The sequence below is a fragment of the Leucopleurus acutus genome (genome assembly GCF_964270905.1).
Source record: "Leucopleurus acutus genome assembly, chromosome: 9".
NCBI lineage: Eukaryota > Metazoa > Chordata > Mammalia > Artiodactyla > Delphinidae > Leucopleurus > Leucopleurus acutus.
Window position 1 is genome coordinate 99,490,041 of NC_139144.1, and position 22,665 is coordinate 99,512,705.

General features: G+C 38.6%; 1 protein-coding gene across 1 annotated transcript in view; it reads left to right on the forward strand.

Moving 5' to 3' along the window:
• Positions 1–22,665, forward strand: part of CNTNAP2 (contactin associated protein 2) — a gene marked incomplete at both ends in the record, with an annotated part of 2,035,904 nt that overhangs the window by 53,320 nt on the left and 1,959,919 nt on the right. The window lies entirely within an intron of this gene.

Consider the following 22,665-nt stretch of genomic DNA (forward strand, 5'->3'; position numbering starts at 1 on the left):
AAGAAATGCATTAAACCTTTCTAAAATGACTATAGAATATGGATGAGTGACTAAGGTGAAAGAAAATGTATCAAGAAGACAATCTCTTTGATTTGTTTTACATGCTTTAAAGACAAAAGAAAAAGAACATGTTTTTTACAGAAACAGCACCGTGAATAAGTTGTCTGATTTCCTTTAAAACAATAGGAAATGAGTTTTAGTAACAAAGCAGCAGCCCTCCGTGTGTGTGTGTGTGTGTGTGTGTGTGTGTGTGTTACACCTCCTCCCTCCGAAGCCATTCACAGTTGAAGAGGCTTCTACGCACACTTGTAACAGTGATTGCCAAAGCACTAAGCTCTGCTTGTTGTTGGATATCTTGGCACAAAGAATAAGTGACAGGAAAAACACCCTCTGGGAAAGTGTAGACTTTGTGTAGCTTTTTCCCTTTAGTAATTACAGCAGTGCTAATTCACAGCCTCTTTGACTAGATACCTAGGTTTTAAGTAGCCTGGCAATTACAGATGTTGCCTTCAGCCACTAGGAAGTCCTCCTGAATATTTATAGAGGTTCCCTCCCTTTCTTTCTGTTTCATTGCTTTTTTCTTTTCTCTCCTTTCCTTTCTTCCTTTCTTCCTCCTTTCCTTTTTTCTTTCCTTTCTCCCTCTCTCCTTTCCATCCTTCTCTTCCTTTCCTTTTTCTGATTTTTAGAGTTGTTAAACTTTAAGGAGAACTGTATGGAGACTTATGTCCATTCTCCATCAAAATAGATTTGCTTTATAGATATGTTTCACTTACAACTTAACTGAAGTTTAAAAATTATTTTCTCAATGTGAACGCATGATTATTTTATCTGTAGTGTCTTTTATTTATATATTTATTTTTTGGTCTAGCAAACTAAAATGTATGTTTTCAACATAAGAGTCATTGACATTCTCTCTAGTCTTTCTCCATGAACTAACTGTCTTCTCTGTGCACTGTGTTAGGAAGTAATGTTAGTCATAGCTTCCGTGTATCCATCAAACCAACTACTAAATCACTTACGTTGGATTTGTCATATGTAATATTCACCATAGTCCTTTGAAGTGTGTATCACTGTTCTCACTTTATGTATGAAAGTAAAAAAAATAAATAAATAGATTTCAGAGACATTATATATCAGCAAGTTTAATAGCCAGTAAGTAGAATTGCTGTGATTCAAATCCAGTTCTTTTGAAGTTCAAACCCAGGTCTATGTGATGTGCCCTTTGAAACTGATTGATCTTTGACCATAATAAGAGCAGGAGAAAGAGTGAGGTGTGTTCCAACTCTCTAAGTCCTAATTGGCTACACTTTTCCCAAGGGTTAATCTGTGAGTTTCTAAGAACCATTTTGCACTCCCAGAGTGAATAGACACTGTTCCATGACTTCAACTTTAAATGCATATGCTTCTCAACAATTCACTCTCATTACTGAGTTATTTTAAGCACCTTTTGGAAACAGTGAGATGGAGAGAGCAACGTTTGCCAAGAAGCCACAATGTCTGTGATTCATTTTCTTTATTTTAACATTGACACTAAAATAAATAGAATAAAGGAACTGAAAACACTTGGATTTTTCAGCTCTGCCACTAAACATCTCTGACATTTGAGGCTAATATTTTTATATTTATTGGTTTCAACTTCTTTATCAGGAATGTGAAAAAGTCATCCCAGGTGGTATTTAAGGTAAAATGCAAGGCTAATTTTTTATCATTATTTTTAATAACAGTAACACAAAGTTTAACATGTCCTACATCTGCAAGTCTCAACTTGGTGAAGTTTTCCAGATCTTTTCATACCCTGCCACAAGAGAATGCATTTCTTCTCGTGCCTTCCAAGACCTTTTAGCCCCAAATAAAGGACCAGGATAGGGGTGTGGAATAATTAAAGATTTTGCTTTTTCACTGCTCAGATGAATATTCAAAATGAATATTACATTAAATTTTGCTGTAGTTTTATGCTTACATGGAAAAATAAACCTGACCTTGTTTCTGAAGGCCTGCAACTCAAGGCTTTAACCATGAACGAATGTTACATTTTATGATAAAAGCATTTCCTAAGTTCTGTCCACACAAGCAAAAAATCAAGACGTTGAGGCCCTAAAGGGAGATGACTGCTCACCCAGGCTCTTACACAAGTGGACTTCCTGGCACCGGCAATAGTGTTTCTTCATCAGGAGCTGATTTAATATCCTGTAATAGGTTGATGTAATAGGTTGATGGGTTCCAGTCACATCCAGTTCTGTAGGTAAGGTTAGAGCTTATGTTCCATCCTTTTTATTGTTTCCGGAATTAATTTTAATGTCCATGTGATGTTGAAAGTTACTCTAACCATCAGAATGGCTGCAATAGATAAAAGCCAGTGCTCAGAAAGATGATACAGAATAAAAGAATAATTTAAAAAAAACAGAAATAGCAAAAATAAATTTAGGTCTAAAATATTCAGTACCTTTTCCCCTGGGAGTAAACTGAAGAGTAGGTACGAATGGGGAAAACTGTGCGTCTGTGTGAAACAAGATTCCAAAGACCAGCAACATGTTGGTTGTTCAAAACGTTGGATGTTCAATAACGTCCCCGCAGGAATCCCTCCTAAAAATGCATATGGATTTGGAAGGCTCGACAATTTTTAGGAGACCTGTACATACATGTAATTTTTGCATATTTCTCATCTTAGGAATCTGGCAAATCTACCTTATTGGGAAGCAGGAGAAATATCTGCTTCCTTTCTGGTGCATCACATGCCTCCAAGGATACACACAATATCTTCTTCTAAAACAGCAAAAGGTGTTCTCTTGAGTTGACTCTTGTCGTAGCTTTTGCAGACACAGGCCCCTACATCCATCTTTTTTATGTATTTCCATTGTACTGTATCGGTTCACCACATAGCGTTCCCACAGGCTCTTTTTCCTTCTGGTACAGCAGATTCATCCTTTTTAAACACTGCTTTTACCCTTTACATTATTGATTCCGAATTTTCCTTTCCAAATTGAACTTCATTCTGTTTGATTTGTCAAGCACTTGTGTGTGATCCAGCCTCACACACCTAACTCCCTCTCTCATTGCTCTGGAATCCTAGTTGGTGTCTGTCTTACTCATGTACCTCTCTTGTGAGATCACATTTAACCTCTTCCAGAAAGGTGGTACCTTTACCACAATTCCTATCTAAGTTCTACTCAGTTTCTATGTCCTATTTAAATACCACCCTTTTATGACACCTTCTCTTGTTATAGAAATTCTTATTTCTTGCTCCTTTTTTTAGACGTTGCCATTTAATTTTTTCTACACTTGAATACATTAGTTCTTCTTTGTTGAAACCTGCATACCATGCACACCAGATTCTTTGTAGCCAACATCTACAATCACAGGTATCCTATAAAGGTTCTCTCCTGGGAATGGTGTTTTTGGACCTTCCATGTTTCGCAAAGCTTTCTCTCAGGATTCAAACTTGATTCTGTTTCACTTTATAAATGGGTGTGTATCGATACAATTCCTTTATTATTATCCCTCACTGAAGAGATGCCAGGTCTTTCAGAACCCTGTTCCCACCCCATGCTGCAAGGAGGAGGCACCAAACAGTGGTGGTGCCCAGGAGGGATTCTGGCATCACAGATCTCACACTTGGCCCAAACAGCTAGGCGATCCATGGCCCTTAAACTCTCCTCTCAACACACTGATGAGAAGATACCTGGAACTTTCTATAAATGACTCTCCAACTTCTTTTTCCTAGTTTTACTCGCCTTTGGTTATGAGTTTGAAACTTGCCCCCATTGTGTACTCTATGGCCTATTGAAAACTGACACCTTGTAGTGAAAGGCCATCCAACCGTTATTAAGAAAACTATGCTGAGAAGCAAGAGGCTAGGTCATCCGGCCCTACTGCACATCTGCCCTGACCACCCTCCAGTCCCAAGAACACTTATCACAGTAAACCCTACGAGGATGCCTACTGCCATTTCCCCTGTACTCATGCTCCGGTAGTGTGTACAAATTCCCAAATTTGTATGGGGAGCAGGTGGGTCACCTCCATGACCTCAGATCTTGAGCTGGAGTGATGACATTTTGTCCAACCAACTCAGAGCTCTCTTCCCACCTGCAATTCTCTCTGCCTTAGGATGTCTGCAAAATATTCTCCCTATGCATTATCTCGCCATTACTTCGAGAAATCTCTCAAGGTTCACACTTGTAATCTAATAGTAGTTGACTCTTTTCTTTGGATCCAGGAGTTGATCTCTGCTTATAACTATGGACTTGACTTTTGGACTTTTTCTGATTTCTGAAGATCTCCCTTATAGTGGCCACCAGTTTTGTTTTCCCTTTGCCCAGCCTCAGCTTCCAGTATCCTATACATAGAAAAGTTACAGCATTCTCCCCAAGCAACCTCTCAGTATGCGTGTAAGCAAATATCATGGGCTATAAATTTGAGGAAACTATACCCTTTCCTTACTTTGCAACTTTCAGATTATCTAATACAATGAACATATATGTTTTTGATTAATTGATAGATCAAATGATGAAATGCCTTGAGGATAAAGCAGTATTCTAAGAATTCAAATAAAACCTAAAAAATGGAGCATACGGGGCTTCCCTGGTGGCGCAGTGGTTGAGAGTCCGCCTGCCGATGCAGGGGACACGGGTTCGTGCCCCGGTCCGGGAAGATCCCACATGCCGCGGAGCGACTGGGCCCGTGAGCCATGGCCGCTGAGCCTGTGCGTCCGGAGCCTGTGCTCCGCAAGGGGAGAGGCCACAACAGTGAGAGGCCCGCGTACCGCAAAAAAAAAAAAAAAAAAAAAAAAAGAAAAAATGGAGCATACGGTTTCTAAACTAATTTAAATGGCAGATAGTAATATGGGATATTATGGAATACAGTAGAGACTAAATAGACTCCAAACAGCTAAGGACTTTGTAATTTTAAACACGAACACCTACTAGGAATGAAAAGACTGTACCATGCTAATTTGGACAATTACATTACGGATCAACTAATTAATAATAGTTAACAGAGGAAACATTAATGTTAGTTAATGTTAGTTAACGTTTTAATGCAAATACATTTTAGTTTTTGATTTTGTTCACTGCTCTATTCCCTCGGTCTCAGGCTCAGTTAAATACCATCTAGAAGGATCGGTGCCTTCTTCCTGAAAGCATGAATTACAGTTTCCCAGGTGGATATTAGTACTTCATAAAGGATGATTAGAGCTGTTGAATATTTTACAAAGGAAAAGTGGATGGCTTGAATGATAATTTAGTTATCTTGATGAACTCCTCCTTTGAAGTTGAAGAAAGACAGTGTTGAAACGTTAGACTTCAAAGAAAAACAGGAGAGGGATTGAGCAGTATGTAAATACTTCATAATTGCAATGAGGTGGTTCATAGAAGTACCTTAATTTGAGTGAGAAAAGCCTAGAAATACACCGTTGTCTTTTATGTTGCAAATAATGTCACTAGTTCTTTTTTTTTCCATATTCGGTAATGATTTACTATGTCAGTTCTGCTGAAAGTTAAAGAAATAAAAATGTAAGCATTGGGCTTCCCTGGTGGCGCAGTGGTTGAGAGTCCGCCTGCCGATGCAAGGGGCACACGTTCATGCCCCGGTCCGGGAAGATCCCACATGCCGCGGAGCGGCTGGGCCCGTGAGCCATGGCCGCTGAGCCTGCGTGTCCGGAGCCTGTGCTCAGCAACGGGAGAGGCCTCAGCAGTGAGAGGCCCTAGTACCAAAAAAAAATGTAAGCGTCACTTTGCTAACCTACCACATTCCAGAAACTATGCTTGAACATGGAAGAGTTTTGAACTCGGAACACAGTTTCCCATAAAATTAATATTGTGAGATCAATGGTGGTCAGTTTCCCAGACCAATCCGTAAACCTAACACTCCACAATACAGCTTAAATACAACACATTTGAACTGAGATATAAAGTAGGAAATCCTGTTGAGTTTGTAAGAAAGACCCCCAAAATTGAAAAGGAGTTTTTCTGTGCTCTGGCTGGGAGAGAGAGTAGGTTTCACTAGAGCAGGAGTCAGCCAACTATGCGGCAGATGAAATCTGGTCACGCCTACTGTTTACGTTTCGCCCATGGATCTGGACCTTTCACCCTACAACAGCAGGGTTCAGCGGCTGTGATAGAGACCATAGGTCTCTCATAGCCAAAAATATTTCCCATTTTGCCCTTGACAGAAAAAATAGCTGGTCCCTGAATTAGAGAAGGAACAGGCTCTAGAGAGAACCGTTTGTAATTCTAACGGTGACTTCTGTGCTGTGAGCTCCAAGGGACAGTGGTTGTGTCTCACGAACTTCTACCTCCAGAGACAAGGCTCATGCCTGGCACATAGTAGGTAGTTCATGAATATCCGTAGATGCAGTGTTAGTAAACTCTCAAGGGCTTGACAAATTGATCCCTCTAGCTCTTTCTCATTTGTCCTTTCAAATTATAAAAATTATAGATATAACTAAATATTATTTGCAGAGAGTGTAGTTTGTATTATGGCTTCTTTGTGGAAACCACTGAGTTTCTCTCTGTGACCTAATGTAGAGCTGACTTTCGTGAAGATTGTGTGGGCACTTGGAATTAAAATAAATAGTCTGTTTCAGGTGCATGTGCGTGGATATATTGTTAGCAGATAAAACGGTAATCATTTGGTTCAATCCTCTTTTTCCTCGGGTATTATTATTTACAAGGGAGAGGTGTCAGAATGGGTTCTCTCCACATTTTCTCGCACTGCCAACAATGACTGCTTTATAGGTGTGTCAGGGCGTACAGCGAGCTTTTTGTTTGACTATACTCTCTATCCGTAAAACAGATCCTCTTAACCCCATATGATAAAATGTATACTGACTTCTGCTTTGAATATTATTGATATTACATTCATGCTTCCTAGTTTCCATTTGCCTAGTTCAGTCAGTGGTGTTTATCAATGCCCCAGAAGAGAGCAGGGGCATCTTGTCTCGTTTCATCTTCCTGTCCCCTCCAGTCCTCCAAATGATAGCAAAACAAACAGAAGGAAATTTTTTCTTGTATTTATTTGTTTCTCTCTTGTACTTAGGTTTCTCTCTGTGCATTTTTCCTCAAGGATTGTACATCTTAAATTTGATTTGAATTACGTATATTAAATTATACATATTAGATGATAAGATAACTTTTATCATAGTTATGGAAATCTAGATTGTATTTTTAATTGAATCTGTACTTTCTTCCAGTTTCATATCATAATTTATCCATTCATATCCTTATATAAAACAATCTTACCTCTCTTATCTTGTCTTGTTGTTCCTTATTTTTTTCTCTCGGTGTGTGATATATTTGAAATTGACTTTCTGTTGCCTTCATATTTGAGTGATAACTTGACTGAGTATAGAATCCTTGGTCACACTCTTTTCTCTCCCTCAGCTCTATTATCTTCCGGCATCGAATATTGTAGATGACAAATCTGAGATAACCTGATTTTCTTCGTTTTGAGGGTGTCTTCTTTCTCTTACCTGGAAGTTTATAGCATTCTTCATTCCCCAAACTCAGTATCCTTTCCGGAGGATGTTTCCATGTGTTTCACTTACATTCATTTTGTATTACCTACTTTTTAAGACTACGTAATACATTCTGATGACTTAACCTGTAGTTTGCAAAACTAATAAATGTCAAAGCTAGGACCTGAAATCAGTCTCTTGTATCCTGTTTCTGTACTAGCCCTTCATCTCAAAACTTTTGCTGCAGTGTAATCATATCTGTTCATGTAGGAAAGGTCTGAGTTAGACTTAAATTGTGTTTACCTTAGAAATACTTCTAAAAATGCTAGTCATGTCACTAACATTGTTGAGGGAAGCCCATTAAGGGCCTTTGCTTAGGGGAAAAAGCATTCTGAGAGAGCGTAATTGTCACTCAGTATATCATCCCACCCAGCTCTCGTGAGTGTGAGTAGAGCATGAAAGATTCCCTAGAGTGCTAGCATCCTTGACTCAGGCAGCTTCTGCTCCAATGTGAGATGGGTCAAGGTCAGTCGTGTCACTTGTGGGAGGCAGACAACACCACGGGCGGCTGTGATGCTGTTGGCACTGCTAGAACCAAGTGCATAAGAGGATGATGGCAGCGGTCACAAAATAGCCAAGAAAACTCTACTCCACAGCACACACGTGGGCCAGTTCTGGGGAATTCATAAACATACATGTAATTACAAAGTCAGAGCCTGTAATTACTGTTTTATCACTATTTGTGCCCTTGAGACCTCTCTCTCCCCTAGTTTGGTCTGACCTGGCTTATAACAAACTCCCCTCCTTCTCTCTCTCCACCTCCCCCTACTCTTGATCTTATCTCTGAAAACTTCTCAAGGAGCATCTTTTAAAAATTTTTTTATTGAAATATAGTTGGTTTGCAATGCCGTGTTTCAGGGTGTACGGCAAAGTGATTCCGTTTTGTATACATATACATAAAATATAATATATATTCTTATTTTACATTCTCTTCCATTATAGGTTATTGCAAGATATTGAGAATAGTTCCTTGTGCTATACAGTACGTCCTTCTTGGTTATCTATTTTATATATTGTAGTGTGTATATGTTAAACCCATCCTCCTAATTTATCCCTTCCCCCCACCTTCCCCTTTGGTAACCATAAGTTTGTTTTCTATGTCTGTGAGTCTGTTTCTGTTTTGAAAATAAGTTCATCTGTGTCATTTTTTAGATTCCACATCTAAGTGATAACATATGATATTTGTCTTTCTCTGTCTGGCTTACTTCACTTAGTATGATAATCTCTAGATCCATCCATGGTGCTGCAGATGGCATTATTTCATTCTTTTTTTTTAAACATCTTTATTGGAGTATAATTGCTTCACAATGGTATGTTAGTTTCTGCTTTATAACAAAGTGAATCAGTTATACATCTACATATGTTCCCATATCTCTTCCCTCTTGCGTATCCCTCCCTCCCACCCTCCCTATCCCACCCCTCTAGGTGGTCACAAAGCACCGAGCTGATCTCCCTGTGCTATGCGGCCGCTTCCCACTAGCTATCTGTTTTACATTTGGTAGTGTATATATGTCCATGCCACTCTCTCACTTTGTCACAGCTTACCCTTCCCCCTCCCCATATCCTCAAGTTCATTCTCTAGTAGGTCTGTGTCTTTATTCCCATCTTGCCCCTAGGTTCTTCATGACCTTTTTTTTTTTTTCTTAGATTCTATATATATGTGTTAGCATATGGTATTTTTCTCTGACTTACTTCACTCTGTATGACAGACTCTAGGTCCATCCATCTCACTACAAATAACTCAATTTCGTTTCTTTTTATGGCTGAGTAATATTCATTGTATATATGTGCCACATCTTCTTTATCCATTCATCTGTTGATGGACACTTAGGTTGCTTCCATGTCCTGGCTATTGTAAATAGAGCTGCAATGAACATTTTGGTGTGGAGAAAAGGGAACACTGTTGCACTGTTTGTGGGAATGTAAATTGATATTTCATTCTTTTTTATGGCTGAGTAATATTCCATTGTGCCTACATACCACATCTTTTTATCCATCCATCTGTTGATGGACACTTAGGTTGCTTCCATGTCTTGGCTATTATAAATAGTGCTGCAATGAACATTGGGCTGTATATATCTTTTTGAATTATGTTTTTCTCTGGATATATGCCCAGGAGTGGGATTGTAAGATCATATGGTACCTCTATTTTTAGTTTTTTAAGGAACCTCCATTCTGGTCTCCATAGTGGCTGCACCAACTTACATTCCCACCAGCAGTGTAGGAGGGTCCCCAAGGAACATCTTTGCAGACAGGAAATTCAGTCAGGGAGCATAGAACTCTCTCTTATCCAAGCTTACCATGGTCACATGTTCTGCCTTCCTAGAACAAAGCATGGATTATTGTGAAGCAGTAAACCCTCTGATCCTGAAATGTATAATGATAAATGCAAGGTTGTTTTCCCGTAAACCACTAATATGTTTCATATTGCTGACTTACCTGCTCCAGTGCACTTCTGCATTTATTATTACCAAGGTGACCAGAAGAGTTCCTCTGAGTTTTTGATACTTTCAAAACTCACAATTCTCTGTCTTTCTCCATGGTCTTAGTATTTAAGAGTACATAGTACAGTATGGGTCAATTAAAACATCTTACAGTGGAATGTAAAGACAACTTTATATCAGTTTATGTATTAAAATATTAAAGGGAAATTACCTTTGAAGGAAAATTCCTACATTGAAATAGACTTATAGAAAAAAAAAGAAAAGATTTCAGAAGGAGGTCCATATACTGATTGATATTTAATTCAGCCCATCAATGTATTTGTTGCTTGATATAAATGAGATTTGAAATACTGCAGTGAACTTTTTTAGTGCAGCATTTTTGGATTGTTAATTAACATATATACCAACTAACTCAGAACTGGAAGTATATTAGGGCTAGGAGTGACCTTAGCAGTCATTTAATCTAACTCCTCCACTTTTGAAGTAGAGAAACAGGCTCAGAGAAAAAAATATTGCAGTGCTGTAATCAGTGAGCTAGTTAGTGGTAGAACCGATCCTAAAATAGAGACGCTTAATGCCAAGTTTTCCCCACTTTATCAAGTTTCCCTCTGTGTCCTGCAACCCATTGCTTAGGTGTGTTAATGTGTTTTAGAGGACTTTGATATCACTTGAACTCGTTTGATTCTAGGCTATTATGTCAAAGTAATATGACATTCCTGGTGATTCTCTAATATAAAAGTGATATATAAGTGATTTTGTATAAGGGATATAAAATTATTACCAGCATGGAAGGTAAAATAGTTGAAAAATTATGTAATCAGCATACCCACAGCCAACCGAATAATAAAAGTTCATTTATTTTGCACCTTATATCACAAGAGTAGCCCAGAGTACACCAAACTAGTGAGCTACTGAGCTAACATCTGGTAGATATCAATGTGACATCTCAATTGGTTATTTCTTGGTTGTATGAGTGATGTCACAACTATGTTAGATCAGTGGTTTTCAGGTGTGGCTATACATAAAACCCATCCAGGTACAAGTTAAATCAGAATCTCGGTATGTGGGGGACTAGACATTGATATTTAAAAGTGTCTGGTTTTGAGAAATTCATTAACCTTTTTGCTAGTAATGATGTATCATAGTAATTATGAATTTCTTTAGTACAAAATGTACTTTTAATCACAGTACTCAAAGATGCAGATTGATATGAAACCTATTTGTAATCATAGAATGAAAATTAGAGAGAGAAAAATGTATTAATTTCAGATATGTTCTAATTCCCTCGTGCAGTGGCATTTGGGCGTCCTTCTTTGATCCATACTCACTAAATCTTTAAAATAACAATCATAATGCTTAACTCATAAAATAAGCATGAGGATTATATTGGCCACATGATACATGGTGCACAGAGAATATGCTGAATGATGATGCTGTTGATGATAAGAGTAATCATGTTTATCAATAATACTTTATCCTCAAGAAGTTCAGTCACTTTCCCAAGGCCATACAACTAATTAAGGTTGGACTGGGGATTGCAACTTGCTACATATATTTTAGTTTAAAATTCTTACCACCAGTTATGTCTTATTTAGGGTAAAGTTGAAGATGAAGGCTAATAGAGTGACATAGAGAAAGGCAAAACATGAAACAAAGTTTCTGTACATGCGTGAAGCAGTTTACAATTAAATGGGTATATTTGCTTAGATGTTGTCCAACAGAGGACTGTCAGCATTGACCTTTTAGCCAGGAAGCAAATAAAAAGAGAAGAGATAGGACCATGGAGGTGATATTTTGCAGGTGTGATGGAGTGAGGGTCCTTGAAATTCAGGGTAAATCAATTGAATTTCAACATTCAGATGCAATTTTTGAACACTTGTGCTCATATAATGTAATCATTTGAAGGCTTATCACACTTCAACTGCAAGTAATTTACAGCTGTTTCTATTGAGAGTTTATCATGTACAACACCCCTTTAACAATATGAAATGCCATCCAGTCACCATGGTTGCCATATCTAATGGCTCTTCTGCACATGATCCCATAAATTACTTTAATGGAGCAGTAATTTTCTCACATAAGTGTGCGATTTCGTGGCTAATCTTCCAAGAACATATGTTCACAGACGCTAAAGACAGCACCCTGACTTATAGTGCAGGGTAATAACAGAGATAGACTTCAAGGGGGCGATTTCCTTATTGAGCCTCGGTGAGAACTCAGGAAAGTGATGCAAACCTTATGAATTAGCTTGGTAATTAGGAGACTGATCATTCATCTCTGCTGCCTTCCACACAGGCAGGAAGGGCACCGGCTCTGGCCATCCTGCAGTAAGCTAAGGAGACAGGTAGAGTTGTGTAGCTGTGCCCCTTAACCGATTCTGGGCTTCAATCCTCAATGCAAGAGCAAATATCACTACTGTCAAATTGGACCTTGGCGTCTTGCAAAGACTGGAGATAAGGTAAAGGATCAACACAGCTTTTCTACTCTGGTGGAGCTAGCTTTTCAGTGTCTGTGCTAAATTGTACCATTAGCATGACTCCACCACGTTAGAAAACCGTCTAGTGGGCACTTGTTCACCATGGCTCTGGCTCTTTGTAAAAACATGCGGTATCCCCGTGGTACCAAAATCCTTCAGCGAGAGTAGGCGATGTCCTGCCTCCAGAGTAAGAGTTAGTGGTTTTATCTGCCCCACCTTACAAGCGTAACTTCTCAACTCATATTTGCTAAAGAAACAAGATATAAAGCATTCCGCAACCTTCTGTAAGGAATAACAAAAAGAAAAGCAGCATTTTTTTAATGCTAATCTCGTAGTTCAAGAAACGGATCATACATGAATCAAAAAGTGACAAAATCCTGATGCTCACAGCATCAGAAGTGACACTTTCAAAGAGTTTTCTTGTGTGTGGCAGAAATAGACCCATCCCTTCTCTCTCTTTCTAAATAAGCATTCCATTTCATGAAAATGTCACTTATGTGTCTTTAAAAAGCATTTTCTAAAATGTAGTGGTCAAAGAAGTAAATGTCCAGTGTAAATATTACAAGATAGAAAAAAGATATTTATAGAATACATGACAAAGCACAACAAAATTTGAGGGACTGCAATCACATGAAGCTAGCAATTAGATGCAGAAGTTGAATAAAGTTAATTATGTGTGTGTGTGTCTATATATATATATATATATATATATATATATATATATAAAGTTCATTGTGTGTGTATATATAAAATTCTTTTTGGTCACCAAGAATTTTAATTTGTTACATTTCAAACATAAATTTATCTCCTGAATCCAGGGTTCAAAAGAACCTATAAAACACATGTAACATGAAACTTTCAGCCTGTTCCCAAATGCTTTCTAGCCTCTTTTCACAATGCACTGCTGGCTAAATCAGAAACTCTAATTAAAGTTCTTATCCTAAACTAGAAAAAATTTTAATTTAGACCAAGTTTTGACTTTCATCCATAAACTCATTAGCTTTACCTCATAACAAAATAACAACAAAAATTACATATATGGTCCTAAAAATATTTTCATATGAAGTTTATACCTCATCCTTTACCGGTGCTAAAACTATCCTTGCAAACATCACAAAATGCTGCCTCTTCTGAGTCAACGGTTACTATAAAAGGCAGCGAAATGTAGCAGGAAAAGAACAGAACTGAGGATCAGAAGACCTCAATTCTAGTCCCAAATTTGCAGCTAGCCACTTCTGCAACCAGGGCTTTCCATTGATAAAATTACATTCCACATACATTGAAAAATTTAAGTACAAATGTAAGTGTTTGTTTCTGAACCCCACTTTGTTGCTTTAAAAGCAGCATAGACGGTTATTCTTCAAGGAAGAATGTAGCAAAAGTCCTTCTCCGGACATTCTTTTTTTTCGCGGTACGCGGGCCTCTCACTGTTGTGGCCTCTCCTGTTGCGGAGCACAGGCTCCGGACACGCAGGCTCAGCGGCCATGGCTCACGGGCCCAGCCGCTCCGCGGCATGTGGGATCCTCCTGGACCCGGGCACGAACCCGTGTGCCCTGCATCGGCAGGCGGACTCTCAACCACTGCGTCACCAGGGAAGCCCCGGACATCCTTATTTTATACTTTCTTCGCTAAAAAGATGCTGCAAGCATTCCAAGTGTCTTGAGCCTTGGGGAGATAAAACTTCCTTTGCTTGCTACAGTGTTTATGTACGCACTTGATTCTAGAAACAAGGGATGCATTTTTAAGGATGGCTTGATTTTCGTTTGGAAAAAAAAAGTTTGCACTAAAACATTAAATCAGGTGCAGTTTATATGGCAACCAACCAAGGAACACCAGACAGTAAATGATGCAGAGAACACTGCGCATTCAAACACTCAAAAAAGAAAATGAGAAGAAAAGAAATTGCACCAGTATTGCGCTCACAAGGGGGGCATAAACTAAATAGTGACTGACACGCTCTGAAATTGCTTTCATCCCTTCTTACCACTTTTCACTCAATGGCTTCTTTATAACTTTCAGTTAACCCACTCGCCCTGCCTGCTGTTTCCCTTTTATGGCCAGTGATATTTAAAAGAGCTACTAAATTATAGATTCAGACGTTTTGAAAAGACTTTTTGTTACTGTTTCTGGTATGCTTGGTCGGAATTAAAATTTCAAAGGATGCAGGACTCACTAAACTAAAACAACAAGGTGTTAGGATTCAAGACCATATCAGCCCAGCCCGGGAGTGACCTGCCAGCTAGGAAACACTGTGACATCAAGTGTTCTCCTGATGATTCGCGCCATCCAGGTACATGGTCCAGGAGCCTTGGCTTTTTGCCTACTATCTGTTTCCCCACATTATCCCAGTGTTTGAACTGTTTCCCCACATTATCCCAGTGTTAGAATGGATTTGTGCTCACCACATTGTTTCTCTTTACACAAGAACTTTCTTACATACACTCCAACTCTGGAAACAGATCTTTAAATCCAATTTTATATAAAAATGTAGGGTTTTTTTTAGACGTCAAAATTCTTTAATTAAAGAAAAGAGATTCTCTTTTCCAGTTTTCAAGAAGTTATTGCGTGTTTCTCAAAAAAAATAGCAAAAGCTTAATGATTGGGTGAATCCCACCTCACATAAGAGATCCATCAGCCCTTGGCCACCAGCTACTCTAGACTAGAATCAATTTACCATGTGAGTTCTCTTGGTGTTTAGGTTTCTGTGAAATCTGACTTCTGCTTTCCCAAGAACACTGGAAGAACATCGGGTTTGCATATGACTCTAGAAAGATCACATATCACTACGTCTGAATACACACTGAGTGATGCAGTGCATTAGCTAACGGTGCTTGACCTTAAAAGTTATTTGACAAAGAATCACTCACACTCATGGTGAAGTTAAAATGAACACTTAGAAATGACATATCCCTAGCATACGGTATTTATTTTTCTCTTTCTGACTTACTTCACTCTGTATGACAGTCTCTAGGTCCATCCACCTCACTACAAATAACTCAATTTCGTTTCTTTTTATGGCTGAGTAATATTCCATTGTATACATGTGGCACATCTTCTTCATCCATTCATCTGTCGATGGACGCTTAGGTTGCTTCCATGTCCTGGCTATTGTAAATAGTGCTGCAATGAACATTGTGGTACATGAGTCTATTTGAATTATGGTTTTCTCAGGGTATATGCCCATAGTGGGATTCCTGGGTCATATGGTAGTTGAGTGGCAGGGCAGGAATAAAGACGCAGACATAGAGAATGGACTTGAGGACACGGGGTTGGGGAGGGGAGGGAAAGCTGGGGCATAGTGAGAGTAGCATTGACATACATACACTACCAAATATAAAATAGGTGGCTAGTGGGAAGCAGCTGCATAGCACAGGGAGATCAGCTCGGTGCTTTGTGATGACCTAGAGGGGTGGGATACGGAGGGTGGGAGGGAGGCTCAAGAGGGAGGGGATATGGGGATATATGTATGCATATGGCTGATTCACTTTGTTGTAAAGCAGAAACTAACACAGCATTGTGAAGCAATTATACTCCAATAAAGATGTATTAAAAAAATAACATATCCTTGGCATTACTCTGCTTGTTTCTGGAGCAAAATGAAATGATGAGAGACTCTTACACAGGTATTAGTTTATGTTCGTCAAAACAGCAAACACAACCTCTGCCCTGTATGCACGATAACTACAAGGAAGGTAGAAAGAAAACGAACACTAGGCATCACATGGGGGTTTTGAGTGGTCAGATCACTTATAGTTTAGAACAGCAGTCCCCATCCTTTTTGGCACCAGGGACTGGGGGTTGGGGGGGGATGGTTTCAGGATGATTCAAGTGCATTACATTTATTGTGCACTTTACTTCTATTATTATTACATTGTAATATATAATGAAGTAATTACACAACTGACCATCATGCAGAATCAGTGGGAGCACTGAGCTTGTTTTCACTTACCACTCACTGATAGTGTTTTGATATGAGTCTGCAGGTGGTTGATTTATTTTGATCTCTGTGCAGTCACACCTCTCTGCTAATGATAATCTGTATTTGCAGCCGCTCCCCAGCGCTAGCATCACCGCCTCAGCTCCACTTCAGATCATCAGGCATTAGATTCTCATAAGGAGCGTACAACCTAGATCCCTCACACGCACAATTCACAATAGGGTTTGTGCTCCTATGAGAATCCAAGGCCGCCGCTGATCTGACAGGAGGCGGAGCTCCCGTGGTAATGCGAGCGATGGGGAGCGGCTGTAAATACAGATGAAACTGCTCGCTCACCCACCACTCACCTCCTGCTGTGCGGCCTGGTTCCTAACAGGCTGCAGACTGGTACCAATACATGGCCCAGGGGTTGGGAACCCCTGGTTTAGAAGGTCCCAAAAAACTATCTTTTGGGCTTATTTAAGGTAAGCTTAAGCTTACAGGGAAAACTTTACTGCGGACAGTTATAGAGCATCAGAGGAAGGCTACATCAGAAGGGACCAGTAGAAGAAAAGATTGTATGTGGCGAGTATAAGACATTACAAATAGCTCCACAGTCGAGATAAGATTAATTACAGCAAGAAATCTGTTTTTATTTAATGTTAAATATACAAGTATATATTCGCATAGAAAGACGTACACTAAGAGTTAAAGATTCTTTGTGTTGTTGCAGTATTATTGGAAATTTCTAAGTTTCTTTATTTTGTCCACACCTAGTGTTCTGGAAGACTTCCTTTTATCAATATTTCCTCTATTGACAGTTTATTTCCTCCTTCTTGTTAGTGTCAAAGCTGTAGGATATGATCTCTGAGACAGTGAGTAATATTGTTCGATATTTTTTTTTTTTTTTACCAGTGAACTTCCTTCATTTCCTCAGGAGTCACCCCTCTTTCTCTAGGAGGTGGTCTCCTCTGTTCAGCTAAGGAAAAATTCTCCACTGCAGTTAAAAGGAAAGACCTACAACATTATAGGTTAATGAGACTTTCTACTTTCTTTTTCCCTAGTGTAGCTTGGAACAACCGAGTATTTTAAAAAATTGTGTAAAAAATAAACTCAAAATGGATTAAAGACCTAAATGTAAGGCCAGACACTATAAAACTCTTAGAGGAAAACATAGGCAGAACACTCTATGACAGAAACCACAGCAAGATCCTTTTTGACCCACCTCCTAGAGAAATGGAAATAAAAACAAAAATAAACAAATGGGACCTAATGAAACTTAAAAGCTTTTACACAGCAAAGGAGACCATAAACAAGACGAAAAGACAACCCTCAGAATGGGAGAAAATATTTGCAAACAAAGAAACTGGCAAAGGATTAATCTCCAAAATTTACAAGCAGCTCATGCAGCTCAATATCAAAAAAACAAACAACCCAGTCCAAGTGTGGGCAGAAGACCTAAATAGACATTTCTCCAAAGAAGATATACAGATTGCCAACAAACACATGAAAGGATGCTGAACATCACTAATCATTAGAGAAATGCAAATCAAAACTACAATGAGATATCATCTCACACCAGTCAGAATGGCCATCATCAAAAAATCTAGAAACAATAAATGCTGGAGAGGGTGTGGAGAAAAGGGAACCCTCTTGCACTGTTGGTGGGAATGTAAAGTGATACAGCCACTGTGGAGAACAGCAGGAGTTTTCTCAAAAAACTAAAAATAGAACTACCATACGACCCAGCAATCCCACTACTGGGCATATACCCTGAGAAAAACATAATTCAAAAAGAGTCATGTACCACAATGTTCATTGCAGCTCTATTTACAATAGCCAGGACATGGAAGCAACCTAAGTGTCCATCGACAGATGAATGGATAAAGAATATGTGGCACATATATACAATGGAATATTACTCAGCCATTAAAAAGAAATGAAATTGAGTTATTTGTAGTGAGGTGGATGGACCTAGAGACTGTCATACAGAGTGAAGTAAGTCAGAAAGAGAAAAACAAATACCGTATGCTAACACACAGATATGGAATCTTAAGGAAAAAAAATGGTTCTGAAGAAGCTAGGGGCAGGGCAGGAATAAAGACGCATATGTAGAGAATGGACTTGAGGACACGGGGAGGGGGAAGGGTAAGCTGGGACGAAGTGAGAGAGTGGCACTGACATATATACACTACCAAATGTAAAACAGATAGCTAGTGGGAAGCAGCCGCATAGCACAGGGAGATCAGCTCAGTGCTTTGTGACCACGTAGAGGGGTGGGATAGGGAGGGTAGGAGGGAGACGCAAGAGGGAGGAGATATGGGGATATATGTATATGTATAAGTGACTCACTTTGTTATGAAGCAGAAACTAACACACCATTGTAAAGCAATTATACTCCAATAAAGATGTTAAAAAAAATTGTGTAAAACCCAGAATGGTATAAAAATCAGAAAAGAATCGTTCTACTTAAATTCACAGTTTTTATTCCTTGTAGCAAATAATATCACAAAAGACATACCAAAAGAAATTTGTATAGGGATTACTACCTTACAGTGTAGGTAGTCGGTTTGCACTAGTTTAAAAGTTGCCAGGTTTTTTCATCAAATAAATTCAAAGAGCTTCCTTTAAAGATCGATATGTAGTTAAACTGACCTTAGAAAGCAGGTGTGTAATTGCTCAACTTTTTTAAAAGGTGTGACAGTGTGATTGGAATTTAAATTCAAGGTGTAGGCTGGGAGCCTTAGCTTTAAAAGTACCTGTAGATTTTTGTATTACGATTCTATTTTAAAAGGTACTCAGAGCTTACAGTTTTAATTACAGCCTCACTAATTTGTTTCCAGATATATTAGGATTAAAGTTTAAGTATAACATTAACACAATATTTAATCCTTGGCTTGTTCTTCAAAATATGCATCTGCTTTGCATTTTTGGAGGCAGAATGACTCATCTAGTCTGACAGTATGTTGACTTCATTCTTTTCTCTAGAATTAAACTTGCATAAGAACCAAACATTTTTCCAAGCTTTAAAAAGATGCCTCTCGCTAAAAGTGGGTTTTTGAGATTTTTTAGTATCTGAACAGTCTTGCTTGCAATTTGGAAATATCTCCCACTAAAGTACAACTTGGAAATGTAAAGGAAAGCAATGAAATCTCTGAGGGCAGTCTTCTATAAGATGCCAATTTTAAATTGAAGGTTCGGAAAATAGTGATGATTTAAAGAATTGTGGCAAATGGATAGATCACTTGAATAACTTAAAAATGAACGACTTTATTGTGACATTAAAAAATGGAAACTCTGAGTCCCAAAATAATAGAAGTGGTCTAAGTTCTATGTATCCCTCAGGATTTGTGCTGCCCGTTTTTCTAATTGGGTGTTGCCGGTGAATGGCAGTCTTATACACTTAAATTTATATTCCTGACTCACAGTACCTCACTTTCTCACAAGTTCAACCAACTACACTAATGCATTCTCTTATGCTTTCCACCTTAAATTTTGTACAAAATGTGTGAGATCATTGCTTAACCTGTCTTCAAGCTGGGGGAGAAAACGATATTGCCAAATTTATATTCTTTTTTCTGATGTTCTAGAGGTGCGTCTTCATCAGAGCCAATGAGAACAGATATGAGCCTGGCACAGAACATCTTTTTTTTTTTATAAAACTAAATTCTGCATTTAAAATACTAAGTTGGACAATTATCTGGTACTGTATGTGAATTCCAGGGTAGTATTTCAGTAATTTCATCTGTTTCTTGACATTTTTTCAGTAGTACATATTTAAGTTCCAGAGTCACCTCTGTTCCTTCAAAGACTATCTTAGGACATCAAAATATACCATTTCTCCCCAGTCTCAACCCTGTATTCCTTTGCTCAACCAAATGCATCATCACTTCCACCTCCATGCTTGTTGATTCCTGCCAAAGGCCACTTTATTTTCCAGTACCTCTTTCTCCAAATAATGATGACTGTAAGTGTAAGTTCTCTTTAAGATTCATCTAATTAGCAATTATGTCTTTAAATTCTTCCTTTAAAACATCTGATGAAATTGTCTCTTCCCTGCCACTGGATGGGAGCACATAACATATACGAGATGGACTCCAGTAAATGGGGCACAGTTTATTATACCTTGAAATATCAACCTGAATTATGGTGGAGAAATTCTAGATGAGAATTGATCCCCCAAGATCAATCCTAATGCACTGAACCAAGGTGTCAGAGAGTCAGAGCTGGGAGACAGATCAATAAGTTGTCATAGGAATGGGCCTGTAGGGGTGGGCAGAGCAGAAAGATTAGAAGTGAAACCACCAGGGCAGGACAGGAGAACAAATGGACAGAGGAGACCATAGGAGGAAAGGGAAACATCACAGATGGGAGAAACTACTCTAACTTACCAAAACTGAAAAATAAGATCAATGACCACATGAATTAAATAATTAGGGTTCTAATTATATCATCATGCAAAACTGGAAGGAAAAATGTCCTGTTTTGTCCTTTCTTTTGTGTGTGTGTGCAAGTGTTTCAGCCCTAATAATTTCCTGTTGCCCTAAGAATAAATTTTCTACTTGAAAACACTTTACCTCCTTTTGTAGAGGGTGCCCACCTCAATGCTATAGACCAATAAGGAATTAGAGAGAAAGAGAGTGGAAGGAAGAAACCGATGGAGATGTGAAAACATTGTCCCATCAGTGATACACAACTTCTCACTTGATTTTTCCCCTAAAAGGATTGTGAATGGCACTTTTAATGTTTCTATTTCCATGCTTGAAAAAAAAGCCTCCCTTTCACCACAGCCCACCGCCACCGGACCCCACCTGCTTGCCCCATGGGCAGTGTCTAGCTAAAAGATAGTCAAAAAAGTTTGAGTTTATTCCTCCAAAATCCCAGCTGATGGAGTCTGAAAACTAATTTTAAAGACAGTTCAATTTGTGAGTAGTGGCTTTGGGTAGTCCCAAGAAATGGAATCCTTTCAAAATATCCACAGTGATTGTTCTGTTCTTCCAAGACTAGAGCTATCATGACTTAAAATGTGCATATCTGCATTCCCTCTTCTAATCCTTTTGCTTCTGCAGAAGCTCAGACTTTGTCACTCTACCAGGTAGTAATGAATATGGCCTCTGAATGGAACTAAAAAAACATTGCATACTGAAAATGGAGTAATGAAATGTCTTTCCATAGCCCGAACAGTTTGGGTTAAAAAATATTTTATTAAAAACAGACCCTGAATGGCTGAAACCAAAAGGCATGTTTCCCAGAGGGATCATCATCAAATTCATATTTCTTCAAAATGGGGTTTTCTATTTTTTTGTTGGACCCCAGCTAAGATATTCACGACTTAGAGAGGGAAATGTAACTCTTCTCCTTACATCAATGAGACAGGAAAGCACAAATGCACAGAGCATTTATGTTAAAATAACTTTTAGAATACTGTTTCAGGTTAAGAGGTAAAGCACGCAATCAGTACTGATCTTTCCACAGGAGAAGTACAGCATCATAGAAAATAATAAGCAAGGACTACACTTAACGGGAATTTTGAGTCATTACGTGGGACATTTCAGAGGAACCTGAAAATAGTTTAAGGCTCCTAATATAAAGAAGGAATGTTACATTCAAATAATGCATTCATTCAGTAAATATTTATTGGCTCCTGCTAAGTGCTGGCTACTCTGCTAGGTGTTCTGAGAAGTATTAGTGCAGCTACAGAGTTTCCCTTCAATATATTTACAGCCTATTGGATTCTCCAGAATGTATTACAGTTGGAAAACAGTAACATAGAAGAAGAGGATCAATAGACCCTAGAAGAAGAAAAATTCCAAATGAAGCAGAAAGGAAAATAGTCTTTTTTAATCCACACTAATTGTGTCAATTGCGTGTGTGTGTGTGTGTGTGTGTGTGTGAGTGTGTGAATCAGATATTTATTAAGGAAAAACTGAGAATTGACATTGATCTCAATTAAATTGTTTTTGGTATTATTTATAATTTTTGCTTCAGTTAGTACTTTATGAAGTGTATGTCATTCTGTCTATCCCTGAATTGGTTTTTGGTCACAAATCATTTTGCTGTCTTTACAAAATCCTAAGGTCGAGAAACACGCAGTAAAGTCATCCTTTTTGACAGTTCTCTTTAGAGCAGTTGAAGCAAGGTCGGTGATAGAGCAGAGAACAACATAGACAAGAATAAAGCTCACTCCTGGCTTCCTGGTTTTCTATATAGTAGGGAATTAGGGGTGACGATCCTTGGGGTGACGGGCGGTTGCCTTGTTTATATATGAAAAGCGTTGTCTTCCTTTAGACTGTGTGCTTATTTGTGGTTGTTTGGAGGG